A 6,582-nucleotide genomic window follows, 5' to 3' on the forward strand; every position below is an offset into this window, starting at 1 on the left:
TGTTTAAGTTGGTGATGTGTACATATTATAAATTGCGCCTTAAATGGTGAGATGCGTTTTTGATGTTATCATTCAGATTTTTGTATGAGTACGTTTTATAAGACGCATTATTGACGTTAACACTGAGATTTAATTATGGATATATGGTGGTGGATGTACATATTTGAAGATGATTGATGAATGCTGAATGCGTATGTCCAGCTATGAACAGGTGAGTATGAAAAGACGGTGGCGTCACCTATGACGTGGTACCTTTTTTATTTGCACTATATGACTGTCTACAAAAGCCGATCATTTTTCACATTGAACAGTTCTTCTGTCTCCATTAGTTTTTTTTATGTCTCTATATAAAAATAGGTATCTTCATATTCATTTTCAAATAGTTTCTTCAATCCTTGAATATGAATATGAATCGACGCAAAAAAAACACTAATATTTTCAAATGGTCTACCTATCTACTAAGTTTCATACAAACCTAAGCATTTTGGATGCATGTCTTGAACGATACAAACTTTACTATAGGGATCACATTTTATTTCGTGGTGGTCTTTAAAATATTTATTGGGTGAGAGATAGAAATCCCAGGTCAGAAAACGAGCCACGCGTTTTCATCGCGAAACGGTTCGCATGCTGCCAACATCGTGAATCTCAGTTTAATCCATCGTACCATAATTCGCTGATCCACCATCCCATCAGACCTCAACGTTCCTATCAACCAAAGACTCATCCACCTCCCCAGCTCGTCGGATTCTTTTTCTAAACACGTTCTGCTGACCAGGTGCTATATTTTTTCAGGGCGTTGCGATCGATTACGACGTTTAGTCGGTAAACCGCGGTGATCGAAGCGGGTGCCACTCGTGCACCCGAGACACCGGGGCGCGCAGCACGCGTGTTAGCGTGCATACACACGCCTCCGGGGGATGGAAAAATTTCGGTGGCCCCAGATGTGGCCGTCAGATCGAACTTTAATGTCGTTTGCAAGCAGCTTCCCTGGCCGCTTCGCCGCATTCTCACGTTCCATTGCGAACTGTCGAAACTGTCGAATCGCGGACAAAGGGCGTGTAATGCGAAAGTTAGAAACAGAGAGACGGCGGACCGGTGCATGCGCAAGGGGATGTGCATCGCTCGCGCGATACGACACAACGGAACTTCTTCGACCGTATAATATTCCACGTGCGAGTTGTCACTTCGCGACCGCATTTCAGTGACTAATGAGCGCTTTTGAAAGCACATTAGGTACTGTCAGATGCACGCCACGCTATATGTAGCCCCTACGAAGGGGGATCCTGATACATGCACGTATACGTCTGGCCGGAATAGGCGACTCCCTATGTGAGAGACCTAACATCTTCGTGTACAGATACGCGTGCACATAAAGTGGAGAGGGCTGGAGAGCGCGTATCGAGAATCGCGAACGTTCGGGGTCAATTAAAAGCAAGGACAGAGGGAGAAACGATGGAGTCTGGTGGAAAAACGTGTGAATCGAGGTGACCCTTTGGATCGCGGGCGTGTTAAATATGCCATATCGAATTTCGTGTGTTTTAAAGTAGGGTGGATTGTGTCGTTATCACCGTGGGAGATTCAAATTTTAACCGCTTGGGTCGGTTATGCAAGATTTACAATTTAAAGAATTAACAATTAAATGTATGCATTTTTAGATTTCTGTAGACGATTTTGTATAATTTTATTCTTCTACACTTTAAAATTGAAGATTATCAGTAAGGCGATATTCTTCACACGTCACTCTTTTTCTTTGGCCAATTTTGAGGAAATTTGCATAACGTTTTTGCCATAAACTTTCGAAATTTGGCATATTTATGTATAAAGTGAATTAGGAAAAAAGGATTCAAAGAAATGGATAAAAGTGGACTTAAGCAATACGAATATTAATAAAAAAAAAGTCTATTTTGAATTCAGAAGAAAGCGTATCCTCTTAACTTTCAATTAGATTCGGAGTAAATCTATGTTAGATTTTATCAGTATCTGAGTAAACTTCTAGGTAAGACTCGCCGGGTTCAGTCTGAAGGTTATTTTGCGTCAAATCTAAACCAGGATAGTCTGACTATCTCTCCTGAAGTCTTCTCCTTCTGCTACTGCTGAGTGGATTAGCTTTGCGAGGATAACAGCTGGGACACGGTGATAGCGGTCATTCTCTGTCCCGGACGGTGGATTCGAACTAACCAAACGCAGAAGTTAAAATGGTAGATCATTGAATCGGTTAGCCCATCATCCCCAAAAAATTGTTTAAAGAATCGGATATAATCCCATGTGTACCTGAAGATTCGAACAACAGAGTAATTAATCCAACAGTCTAACTCTTCTAGCTTTGAAGTTACATATTTGTACCCTCTAAAGTGTTCTCTAAGCTAAATATACTACTCTCTCGTATAAAGAAACTGAAAGGAATAAAATAAAAAAGAATTTTTTAATCGATGAATACGTGCTATTTTATTAAGAAATGATAATATTAAAATGAGGTTTTTCAGTTAAACTGAAATACTTTCTTTTTATAAGATAAAATGAAATTCATCCTTGGTTATTATTAATCTAAGTATACACGCGTCAAGCTTGAGATTTTCTTGCTTTATAAAAATTGAGATATCAGAAATTTAAGAAGTGACTGCTTAAAGAAATAAGCAATGTGACAAATTAACTTTACTTTGACGCATTTCGGTGAGATTCAGGTACATTCCCTCGCGGAAAGCTCGGCGGAAACGTCAGTCATCAAGCAAGTGCTAGACTCACTTTAAGCGTGATATTTGTCCGCTGATGCAGAATCTGCTGCTCTGAGATCGCGAATGCTTTCGTGTTCCGTCGTATGGAAATACAAACTGCTCTGGCCGATATTTTGTCTGAACGCACCTCTGGGTGTTTCCCCGAAAAGATTTTCTCCTAGGATTTGACGAAAAAATGTTCTGGAAGTAAATTGTCAACATCGAAGCCGTGCAGTGATTCTCTGAAATACTTCATTCTTCTTAGTACGTGCTTGAAAAATTATGACGGTATTTTGATACTGTTTAACAAAAAAGAAAAAAAAGTTTAGCCTTCCAAGTAACGAATACAAATCGATTCGCGTAATCGTATTATGGCCCTATTTTGGTCAACCGTTGGATGGTACAAGAAAGGCTAATAACAATGGAACCTTTCAGAAAAAAGGAAGAGATACTTGTTACGTGTAATTGAGATTCTCATTTCGATATACGAAAGTATTAGACATACTTAAATAATACGTAATTAATTTTATGTAATCTTCTTACGTTTGTTTGTATATAATTTCCTGCCACTTTTTCGTTAACAAATATACAATTCAAATCGCAATTACAATAAATCTGAGTAAATTTCAATGTCAATTTTAACTACAAAATCCCGTATAAGGAATTCGCGAATGACATTCGTTTTTTTTTTTTTTAAATTAAAACAGTTTCAATGTTGGCAGAGCGTACATAATGTGATTATGAATTACGTTTGAAAAAAGCAGGATAAAAGTTAAACTTCAAAAGCTAGAAGTACGCGTTCTGAGCCTTTTAAATATAATATTTCTGTTAAAAATGGAAATGAAATACGGCCACGATCATTTATTCCATTTAAAACTTCGTCGTGCAGTAAATATCAATATTCCACCTAACCACGCCATTTATTTTTATTTCTCTGCTATAAATAAGTTCTTCATGCTGCCGCTGGCAAATAATCGTGTTTTTGAATGTGTTATATTTCTAAAATACTTGAAAAAATCGAAATGGCCGAGCGATCCATTTTCCCGGCCGATGAACACAACCGATACTTCACAGTTTCATGAAAGTCCAAAGCCAGACGTAATCTACCGTCGTTTATTGCGCGATAACAAATGTACAATTATCGATCGTTTCGCTGAAAACATATTGTTAAGCAATCATAATGAAATTCTTTCCGAAATGGTAATTCGTGGAACGTGCGCGCTAATATTAAGCAATAATTAATGACGATTCGCGGGTATATCGTTGGTCTCATTTAAATAGGGCTACAATCGGATTAAGGTTTATCTGTCTGTTAAATAATGTCAACATTTGTATCTCTAGGGTTTAATAAAGAACGAGGCCGGAAATATTACACTTCAAATCGCTGGTGTAATTTCTTAAAATCATTTTTTTACGATAAAAATTCAAATATTTCTTTACCAACTATTACTTTGTTAAAATAAAGGAATTAATTAGCTGCTCGTTTTAAAATAAATATATAACAGTCGGTAGAAATAATTATTCCTTTTCCGTTAATATCTTTGAGAATAACAAATACCAAAGAAAACTTATCTTTAGAAGATCACTAATTATCTTGTAAAGAGTAATACAAAGATCGTTATCAAAACTATTCTAAAAAAAATTATAGATGGACACTGGAAATATCAATTCGCTGTTTCCGTCAATCATATTTCCAACTAGGTAGTATCCTGAATGAAGGTCGGTCACTCGATCTCGACTCATCCATCCGGTGCTAATTAATGTAACTGTTCATATCATTCGGTTGTTTCCGCGTAAATGATAAGTATCGACAGATTCCTTACGATATCATTCCAGTGTGTCATTTATATCGTGCAAGTCAGATTGAAGAAGAGGAATAAGGGGTTAAGGTCAGAGACAAGCTATTGAAGTGGGATTAGGTTATCGTTTATATAAAAGAAGTACAAAGAAAAGAGAGACAAGAATATCTATTGTTACAAATGATTGATTTACTTTGATATATTTAATGCAGGAATTGCTTCATTTTCTCTAGTTTACTTTCGATTTATATTTATTCGTGCAGTGATGTGAAACATAATCACGTATATTCCACAGTATTTACTGGGAATGGGACGCTTTAAGCACAATTAATTTAGCTCATATGAATCGCAATAATTAAATCAAGTATCCAAATTACAATCGATAATCGCTTAATCTGTATATGCGAGTTATTTGTCATTAAATTAGTTGATCTCGAAGAACGATTAGAGTGTATTATTAGAATTGAAACAACTGGTAATAAGATACTTTATTATTTTCTTTAGAATGATTGGAGAAAATATTTATAATTTAGGGTAGCTGTTACACAATGTGTGATACTTAATGCGTGGATAATATTTCAAAGATAGTTATGTGACGTCAAACATGCAACGTTTTGATAATATCCTCATAGCGTTGATTATTCAGTACGTCATCTGTACTTTGATAGTAATAAATATGTATGAACTATGTTAGAAACTATGATAAAAAATAATGAATTATTTCATCTTATTTAGAAGAATATAATACTAATCTCTTGATTTAATATGATTAGTAATTTTTCAATAGTAAAAATATATAAAGATTATGGAAATAATCATAATTAATTTTATGTAAAAACCACGTTTAAGAATTTAATAAAAAATAATTCATTCTTTTAACTTAGCTGAAAGAAAATAATTTGTTGACAATAAATGCATGAAAATTGTAGAAATATTAGATATAATTAATTTATAGGATATCATTAAACGAATATCTTATTTTTAGGATTAATAGGTCATCTTGTTTGCAATATTTTAGGAGATTACTTGCTATAGCTAGGGGATGAAGTAGCATCGTTACTAGATGTCGTAGGTGGTTATTGTGTGATGATGCTCTACCTCACTTCAGTGAATGGATAGGGTGTCTAGGACCAATTGCTTAGTCCCTAAGCGAGCAATTCGAATTCTGAGACCTAAGTCAACTCAATTATTATCTGTCAGTTAATCTAAAACGTGTCGTTCATGCGACAGATCCTAACTACTTTGAAATATTCGACAGTTAATAATGAGACATGTATATCGGACATATGACCTTCCGGAATTTTTGTTTAAATAATTCATTGATGAAACAAGCAGAATATCTTATCTGTGAAACAAGTTAATATTTAACTTTTACATTACTGGATATAACGATAGAAACAATATAACAGAACAGAAGACAAATTAAATAAGCCAACTCACGCATAAGTCCGTTGTTCTTAAAAGAGCAATTAAATGACAATTATTAAGTGAATATACAGAATTCTGAATGGGTCTGTGTTTATAATATAGATGTGTATAATTCACTATGAGATCTATTTTATAACACTCCATACGGTCATAATAATTTAATAGAATTAATAGCAAACTCGCAGCTTTCGTGGGGCGTTTAATTATTGTACTTTCGAAGTCTGGAGGAGAGCGTTTACTCCAAGACTCTCAGTTTCAATTCAAGTATCATAAACTGAGAGCCAAGCGAATGCTTAATCAGAGGTCTTAACGGATCCTCGCGAAGTTGGGGTCGCTTCTTCAGAATTGCCTTTTCCATGTTCACGTTCTCGATTCGTTTACCTCGCCGCAGAACGCATTACGGGCGGGCGAAACATGCAACGACGTCTGATTGGCCTTTCCATTATCGTACCAAAATCCCCAACCCTCGACAGATCATGGAAAAAGGGAGATATATTCTTTTGACGATCGATAATGAACGACTAGGATGAAGAACCTAAATTATCTCAAATGACTTTAAAAGCTTTTGAGTAACTAAAATATTTAAAAATGGATTCTTGAAAATTTACTTGATAACTAAACAAAAATAAAGAATATTATAA

The sequence above is a fragment of the Hylaeus volcanicus genome, chromosome 3 (genome assembly GCF_026283585.1).
Source record: "Hylaeus volcanicus isolate JK05 chromosome 3, UHH_iyHylVolc1.0_haploid, whole genome shotgun sequence".
Lineage (NCBI taxonomy): Eukaryota > Metazoa > Arthropoda > Insecta > Hymenoptera > Colletidae > Hylaeus > Hylaeus volcanicus.